Here is a 9610-nt window from a genome sequence, read left to right on the forward strand (position 1 = left end):
TGCTCAATAGGTTAAATTCCAGCATAAGTAGTGGTGGTTCCTCTTTGAAATGTAACAAGATAACTTCAAACTGTAAAGTCAATACATAAAGATTAATTCCTTGTAGCCTTTACTTAATCTCATACAGGTCTTCCCTTTCCTGTTTTATTTTCCTCAAGAGCATTTACTATCTTCTAAAATGGGTTGGCAAACGTTTCTTGTATGTTTCTTAAATGATAAATAATTTAGACTTTGTGGGCCTTAAAGTCTTTTGCAACTAGTCAACTCCGTTATTGGAGTGCTAAAGCAGCCACAGACAATATGTAAAGAAATGTGCATGGCTGAGTTCTAATAAAACTTTATTTAAAAGAATTAATTTGAAATAAGTCATAGACCTAAATGTAAAACCTAAAACTTCTACCTAGAAAACATAGGAGAAAACCTTTGAGAATCTGGATTAGGCAAAGATTTCTTAGATACAACACTAATTGATATACTAAACTTCATTAAAATGAAAGGTTCTGCTCTTTAAAAACCATTGGTAAGAGAATAAAAAGACAAGCCACAGACTGGGAAAAAATACTTAAAATTTAACTTTCTAATAAAGACTTTATATCCAAAATGTATTTTTTAAACTTTCAAAACACGAGAAAACAAACTCAATTAAAAAGTGAGGTATACCTGAACCTAATTAAAATAAATTAATTTTTAAAAAGTGAGCAAAATATTTGAAAAGATACATCACCATAGAAGAATACAGCTAAACATACCATATACTTAGCTATTCCACTCCTAAGTATTTTCCTAAGAGAAATGAAAGCTTATGTCCATGCAAAAAGCTGGGACTGGTTAAATTACAGTATATTATTCACCAATATATTATGTATCTGCTCACTAGTTGTTGGATTTATTAATTCAACAAATATGTTAAATGCTGGGTATGATTTCAGATGCTAGGAATATAGCAAGGAACTAAACATCTCAATTACATTTGCAAAAGCCCTATTTCCATTTAGGGTAACATTCTGAGGTACTGGATGGTTATGACCTCAACATTTCTTTTGAGGGGACACAATTCAACACATAACAGACAATAAAGCAACATAAGTAAATTAAATAGTATTTTAGAACAGAGGCTGGCAAACTATGGTCCACAGACTAAATCTAGTATGCATCCTATTTCTGTGATGCACCTTGGTATAATTTTCATGTTTCTTAGGCTTTGAGTTTGTTGAGCTACCTGGATCTATTGGTTTATAGTGTTTATCAAATCTGAAAAAATTCTGGCCATTATTTCTTTAAATACATTTCTGTCTCTGCCTCTCCTTATTTCTAAAAACATGTATATCAAGATGCTTCAAATAGTCCCAGAGATCACTGATACTCGGTTCGTTTTTTTCCCGTCTGTTTTATTCATGATAATTTCTACTGCTATATCTTTAAGTTTACTAATCTTTTCCTCTGCAATGTTTAATCTGCCATTAATCCTAGCTAGTGTATTTGTCATCTCACATATTTCTCATCTCTTAGAAGTTCAGTGTGGGTCTTTTTCATATCTCCTATAACTCTATATAACTTTTTGACTACACAAAACAAAGCTACAACAACTGTTTTAATGTCTTTGTCTGGGAATTCTAACATCTGTGTTAGCTCTGGGTTAGTTTTGATTGATTTTTCTCATTATACATTGTAACGTCATTCTCTTTGCATGCCTGGTCATTTTTGATTGGATGTGAAACATTGGATTTTAATTTGTTGGGTGTCGGATATTTTTGTATTCCTATACTCTTGAACTTTGTTCTAAGACACAGTTAAAGTTATTTGCAAACAGTTTGATCCTTTCGGATCTTGCTTTTAAGATACACTGGGTGGGACTGAAACAGTGCTTATTCTAGGGCAAATCATTCCCTCTTACTAAGACTCTTCTGTGTACTCTGTCCAATGTCTCATGAATCGAGATGATTCCCAATGTGCCTGATGAGGACAGGTACCATTCCTGACCCTGTGGAAGCACCAAAAGAACTGATACCTCTAATCCCTTCAGGAAGTTCTTTCCCAGGCCTTCAGTAGTTTCTTCACATGCATGCACTGGTCAACTGCATAGTTAAGGAGACCTCTGAAACTTTCAAGAGTTCTCCAGGACAGGTTTCCCCGACTATTCGAAAGTAAAGCATTCCTATGAAATCTTTTGTAAGCCCAAATGGCATAAAGTAAAAAAAGCAATTACCAGAGGACACATCTTGCTAACGGGTACACAAAATAGAGATAAAGAAGAGATATTCACAGAGACACAGTTCAAAGCTGTGGTGCTTGATCTGAGTACAGTTCCAGAAGGAGCATGGCAGTGCCATTCTTGCTGCCTAGGGTGTGTGCTGCCTCTCTGATGGCTCATCGCAAAACAAACCCTGAACACTATTTTCGCTTTTGCCTTTCTTCGAAAAGCAAAAATCCTCCTTGGATTTCCTTCAGCTAGCGAAAACAGGTACTAATGCAGGTCTTCCATAAGAGCAAAGTGGCATAAAGCAGACTTTCGAAAAGCAGGGGATACCTGTAATTGTTCTGTGAATTCTAGACACTTTGGTGTCCCTGACCATCTCTTCAACTCAGAGCGTCCAATGGGCTTAGCCTGGATTCCCCTATCTGTGCTATGGTCTGGAAACTCTCTAAAGGTAGTAGGCTAGTGCAGTCATTAGGTTCACCTCGTTTGTTTCCCATCTCTCAAGATCACTGCCTTTCACCATCTAGTGTACAGTATCTTAGTTATCACGGTTTCATGTATTTTTTTGTTTTATGGTTGTTTTGGGTAGGATGGTTAATCTTATCCCTGTTACATCATTTTGGCCAGAAGTACAAATTGCAGTCAGTTGGACACCAAATCAAAGAAGTATTACACCATAAAACTATCGTCAAGCTATTATAAATACTGGTGTGAAAAAGCCTAAAGTATTTGCAAATTTATTCTAGCAATGTATTTGAAAACAAAACAAAACTAACCCATGAATACTAACAAGAATTTAGCCTGAAAATACAAGTATGGTTCGACATGAGAAAAGATAGTAACATTACCTACTACATTTATTAATAAAGAAGAACAGTACACACACAATCATTCCAATAGGTGCTTGAACAGCATCTGGCAATATTCAACAATTGTTCACTTAAAATCTAAAAATAACAACAAAATGTCTGAAAACTAAGACTGAAAGAGACCATCCCTATCTTGATGAAGTCTAAACAAAGAAGAGGACTCTGAAATCAGACTGCCTGTGTTCAAATCCCAGCTTCTCTATTTTCTGTAAAAGATCTTAGGTAAGTTTTCAATATCTCTAACTTTCAATCTCTTAATGTGTAAAACTGAGGATAACACCAACACCTACCTACATACTACCTAGGACTTTTGTGAAGATTAAATAAGTCAACACCAAGTATTTAGAATCTATCTGGCTCATAGTACATACTCAATAAATGGTAATAGCTGTTATCAGTGCAGCTGTTGCTGCCACAGCACTTTATCACAAACCTATACTAAACATTGTACTTAAAGATAAAAGTTAGAAACATTCCTATTGAAGTCAGGATTCAAAAGAGATGCTAGGAATCATCACTTATTCGATACACTTCTAGGTGCTTAACTAAAAATATAAGATATAATGAAAAAACAAAAAATTGTAGATGATATGATCATTGATCAAGAAAAAGAATGATAATTAAATGCCAAACTATTAGGATAACTGAGAGTTTAACATAATAGTTGAACAAAAGATCATCAAAAAATACAGCTCTCCCATACATCAGTGGTAACCAGTAAAATGTAAGAGGAAAAATCCTATTCACAGTAGCATCAAAAACTATAATATATCTAGAAAAAATCTAATCAAAACTATGCAAGAAGTTTATGAAGAAAACTATAAAACCTTACTAAAAGGTTCATTTGTAAGACCTAAATGTCATGGAATGAATATCTATCTACCTACCTACCTACCTATATATAGCAGGGACATCAGTTCTTCACGAGTTAATGTATTAATGCAATACAACTTTAATCCAAATTGAAAAGTGGTTTATTATAGAACTTCACAAACCAACTTAAAATTTTATATAAAATAACAGAATAGCCAAAAACCAATTTAAAAAAATAGAATACCTGCTGTACTATTAGGACATACTATAAAGTTATAATAATTCAAATATGGCATTGACATCAAACAAAACAGTATAAAACAAAAAGTCCAGAAACAGATGTAGGGGTTCAGAACAGGCCTCCCCAAAAATGTGCCACTGCGGAATGTGAATTATTTTGAGCTGAATGCAATCAATACCGTATGGTGTCATGATAAACTTTTACCTCTCCCTTAAAACATGTAAGTTTGGGGCCTTGCCCATAATAAGAGTTATCACCCAAAATAATTTTTATGGCCTATCTATAGGGCAAGACAAACTTCTAATTGATGACCATCTGCACTTCTTATAGTCCTGCAATGATCTTTCTCCTCTCTGAAGCCCCAAGATGATCCTAGCTCAGAATGTTATATATATCTCATTTTCCCTTTCTGTCTTTAATCTGCCATTTATGTGGGATTTTTGACTCGTATATATGGGTTCTAATGTGTACATATGTAATTAAATTCAGTTCTTTTCTCTTGTTAATTTGTCTCATACAGATTTGACTGTTAGGCCAGCTCAAAGAACCTGGCGGGTAGCGAAAAGTTTCTTCCTCCCCAACACAGATCCAAGTATATTTAAGAATTTATTATGTGATTGTTAAAAATGGATCTGATATCACTGGGAAAATAAAGTATTATTCAATAAATAGTATTGCTACAACTGACTTCATGAGCAAAAAAATAAAGAGCCCTATTTGATCACAGATAGGTACACTCCTGACTAAGGATCTAAATGCAAAAGCAAAATTGTAAGAGTATTAGAAGAAAATACAGAGTAAGCTTATGACCTAAGAACTAAAAGAAGGCCTTTTACAAATTATCGTTGACTGTTTTAGGCATATAAAAGGTTTAAAGAGTAATGTGATGGCTATCCATGTTCTCATCATAGCTTAAGAAATAAACATTACAAATACTATAGTTCTTGCCCTTAAGTTCAAAGTTTAGAGAGGAAGAATATGCACAGTGTTACTGGAACAAAGAGAATACTTAATTTCGACAAGGTCTAGGAAAGCCCAGTCATGAAACAGGAGTAAAGGTTTTCTAGACAGAGAAAACAGCATACACATGAGCTACACATCATCTTTGACTCTATCAAGTAAAGATTACTAATGGCAAAATCCCAGAGCATAGCATGTTAGTGTACAAACCAGAGCTGTGCTAACTGAAACACAGCTTGGATGAGTTTACTTTGGGTTAGGAGGTGGGGAATACATACAACAGACATGCAAACAAAAGCAAATTGTGCAGAAGACCAACATGAAATAAACTATTTAGAAGTAATGATTAAACCGATCTACCTAATAGCAATAATCTATACTGTAACCACATTTCAACAGATGTAGCTCTTATTCACGATCAATTAGCTAACTTAATTCTCATTAAATCTCAGTAAGATATACTAGACATACAGAAACACCTGTGATACTGTCACAGAAATTGTAGCCATTGTGATAATATCATTTCCCATTGTTGTTTCTGAAGCACTTCCCATTGTTGACCATTTCTGCTTCTTGAATTTCTGAGCTCTCCTAGTTTCTATGTGACTGTATCATGTGACTGGATTCTTTCCTTTATCTATCTACTTTACTGTCTCCTTTACTGAATTCTCTGCTAGGTTTTATTTCCTGGCTATAAACAAACCCAAAAGTATTTGGCATCTACTATTATTTTAAAATACCAACATCTGTGAAGACATAAGACTTCAGCTATTACCTTCAAACAAAATAATTTCAAGAATTCTGGCAGGGACCTTTCTTGTAATTCCAGTGATATCATTGTCTTGAATATTCTGCCTCTGACAAAAATTTAACAGGTCTAAAAATACACATGTATACACATGCTCAAGGACATGCATATATATACATAAAAATGCACTTTTAAAAATCACAGTACTTTTTCCCTCCATCTAAACACATCCATTCTTCTTGAATTGCCTAAATCAATAGGGTCTATGTTGTCTTTTACCTATCCATTACAATCTAGCTTTTCTCAGTTACAAATGTTACACAGTCTCTTTCATAATCATATCTTTCCCTTTTGTCTCTTCTTTTTTACCCTCTATTATGACCAATCTAATTCAGGCACTGATCACTTCAATTTTAAAACTGCCTTCCTACTTCTAGTCTTTTCTCCCTCCAAATAATTATTGGTGGGTGAATCTCTAAAACACTACTTTAAACTTGTCACTCTTTTCCTCAAAAGCTTTTTAAAGGGTGAATAATAATGCCAAACATTTTAGCTATTTAAGAACCTAAAAAACTGGCTTCAGTGTGCCTGTCCAATTTCTCTACTCCAATATTTAAAGTTTATTCTAAAAACAAATAAACAAACAAACCAACCAACCTCTACTCAGGCTTTTCCCTCAAGCTGCCCCACTGCTATACTTCTAGACAAAGTAGCAAGCAATCTGGTTTCTACTACAATCATGTGGAAATTATTTTTGTGTTTCCCAAATGCAAAGCGAATATTTAAGCTCCTCATTTTACTTGACCTCGCCATGCCATTCATGATTTGGTATTACCTTTGATCATTCTCTACTAGCTACCCTTACTGAGTCCAAGCTCAAGCCACAGCAAACTACTACACTTTCTCTAACACACTTTGGTATTTCAGAATTTGTGCTTCTACAAACTGCTATTCCCTGCTTCTAGAATCTTTTCCTGGACTCGGCTTTGCACTGTTTATAACTCACATGAAACATCATCTTCTCTGTGGAATTTCCTCCCACTATTACAAACATCTTTGCTCCCAATGTACATAGTTCGCTAATAGGATTCATAAAGCTGTACTGTAATTACTTGTTTATGTGTCTTGATATCCTCAGACTAACATATTTCGAGGTTCATTATGGACAATTAAGAGTGGGTTTTTTAAGACCTTCTAGTATGGCGATATTATTCTAGTCACTGTCACTCAAGAATACTAAATAAAGAGGCAGTATATTATGTATCATGGTTAAGAACTGAGTCTGAAGCCAGGCTACCTAGGTATGAATTTTGGATCTACCATTAGCTATGTGGCACTGGCAAGTTAACCTATCGGTGCCTTGGTTTCCCTCTTTGTAAAAGGAGGATAACAACATCTACCCCATAAGGTTATGAGGATTAAATGAATTAATACATTCATTTAATACTCAGTATAGTGACTGGCACAAATACTGGCATAAATACTCAGTACAGTGACTGGCACAAAACAAGCATTACATACGTATCGGCTATTATAATTAATATACTGTGATTATTTCTAGCCCTACTCCCATAGACTTCTATTTGGAATGGCTCCCTTCATCCAAATCTTACCCAGGTTTTCAAGGCAGATCTCTGGTAAATCTTTTGATTATTTCAAAGCTTAAATGATCACTCCCTAATTTAAATATCTATAGTATCTTCTGCATCACTCTGCATTTAATTAAAACTGTCTTTTATTTTTGTAATTTTCACATTTGTCAACCCAATTTTCCGTAAACTCTTTGAAGGTTCTGATGACATCTCATGCATCTTTGTGAATTTCTATAACCAGCAGTAAGTGCTTATTATTTGTTTTGTGAAATAAAGGTCAGTAAAAACTTCAATTCTGATCAAACTGCCTTTGCAATCAAAGAAATGGAGAAGGTTGTGAAAACATTCCATGCTTTTCTAGGAGCCAAGCTGCAAATGTATTAATTAGAGTCACCGAATTCTGACTCCCATTTAAATGAGAGACTCTGAAACAGCTTTTCTAGGGGAAAAAATTCTCCCTGTAGAGGAGTTATGAAGAGACCACCAGCTCCCAAACCAAACTGTAGTAGTGCATCCTCTATGAGAAATGTGTCAGCATGACAAAATATGAGTATAGGGTTTGGGTTTCACGGATCTAGGTTTCACAGGGACAATGAGCCTCAGTTTTCTTCTCTAGAATAGGTAGGTATCTTAACTTTACTTCACAGGTATATAATAACTGGCATTCACCTTCATATTAAACTGAACAGCAAATGCCCTTGAGAAAATTTTTAAATAAATTGAAAACACTGCAATTTATAAATAAAAATGAGAAGACCGAACACACTTTTCATTGCATAAGAAAATGCATTAAAGTAGCTAGCAGCAGTATTTATAATATTCTAAATTACCTATGAGAAAATTAAACAAGTATGTTTTTATCAATGCAGACTTGAAGGAAAAATTCCATTACAAACTTTATCCTACTTTTCTTACACTTTCTCTATCCTGTAATTGTTTTCTTCCACTTGTGATTAAAAACAAGTGTTCAAAATTATCCTCCAAAAGAAACACCTGGAAAGCACAATTTAAATATCCAAGTTGGTTCTATAAACGTAGTATTCCATCTTATAGTTCCAAAACCCTTCCAAATAGGAATAAACATGAATTTAAGAAATCGAAATAATGGCGAACAGCCCAGATGATGATCTGAGTCAGTAATTTCAAATTAAGAGTAGTTCCAACTCGAAGTCGGCAATCAGTTTAAAGCGTTTACAGCACTGACTAAACCAAATACGCCAATCTTTTAGAATATTCATCCTAGCATTCTAATAATTACCTTAAAGCATTAAACCGAAATGAGTTTCCTTCTGAAGGGAAAAAAAAAGAACAAAAATAGCAAGTCTAATTTTTAATCTGTGATATGTTTTCAGTTTAGGTTTATGAATAAAATGCTGTTCATCTCTGCAAAACAGAACCTTGTTGCTTGGAAAAACCTTTAATATTAGAGGAGGGGGTTAAATTTAAAAAACTTGGACTTTGGTGCCTTTAGGATACAGCGGCATGTGGGATTCATTAGGACCGATGCATATAAGACAGCAAAAAAAGAAGAGACATTAAGAATGTTTCTATAAGTATGGTGAACTTTCAGCAGTATTGAAACGTTAAATTTAAGGATGAAAAGATGGTTTTGGGGGAAGAGAAATTAACCTCTGGGTAGAAAATGAAGAGTTAAGTGCCCAGTTAGTGTCATTTAAGGGGAAATGGAAAGGGGATTGGGAAGAAAAAAGTGGGGATTCGGTAACCAAACTGGGGTATAATCCAGAAGTAAATTTGGGGGCGGGGGCTTCAAAAGGAAGATTGAGGGAAGGAGAGTGCGTGTGTGTGTGTGTGTGGTGTGTTGAAGGTAGGGCTTGTGGTTAGCGTTGAGAAAGCTAGGTGACAAAGTTGAGGAAATCAAATTCGGAGGTGTGGGACTAGGGAGAAGGAATGTGGGGATTTCCAGGCTGGGGCTTACAAGTCAGGACGCCCCTCTCACGGAGAAGGGCGGCCTCCACGAGTGCCAGGTCCCACGGCACGCCCGCCCTGACCAAGCCTCACCCTCCCGCAACGCGGCCTTTTTCTCGGCCACGGTCCCTCCTCACCTCAGGCCGCGGCGCCTCGCTCCTCCGCGTCTCCACAGCTCACGTCTCCCTCGGCGCCAGGTCCTATCGGGCCGGTCGGCTGGTCAACCGCGACCGACCGCTCAGCTGCGCGGGGGCGTCCCCCGCC

General features: G+C 35.8%; 1 protein-coding gene across 2 annotated transcripts in view; it reads right to left on the minus strand.

Annotated features, from left to right (window-relative positions):
• The window catches only part of IL6ST (interleukin 6 signal transducer), a 43452-nt gene extending 33842 nt beyond the window's left edge, over positions 1-9610 (minus strand). For both annotated transcript variants that reach the window (XM_015589846.2, XM_006912469.3), the window contains exon 1: positions 9484-9610. The gene's annotated coding sequence lies outside the window, so the exon portion shown is untranslated. The remainder of the gene's footprint in view (positions 1-9483) is intronic.

The sequence above is a fragment of the Pteropus alecto genome, unplaced genomic scaffold (assembly GCF_000325575.1).
Source record: "Pteropus alecto unplaced genomic scaffold, ASM32557v1 scaffold73, whole genome shotgun sequence".
NCBI lineage: Eukaryota > Metazoa > Chordata > Mammalia > Chiroptera > Pteropodidae > Pteropus > Pteropus alecto.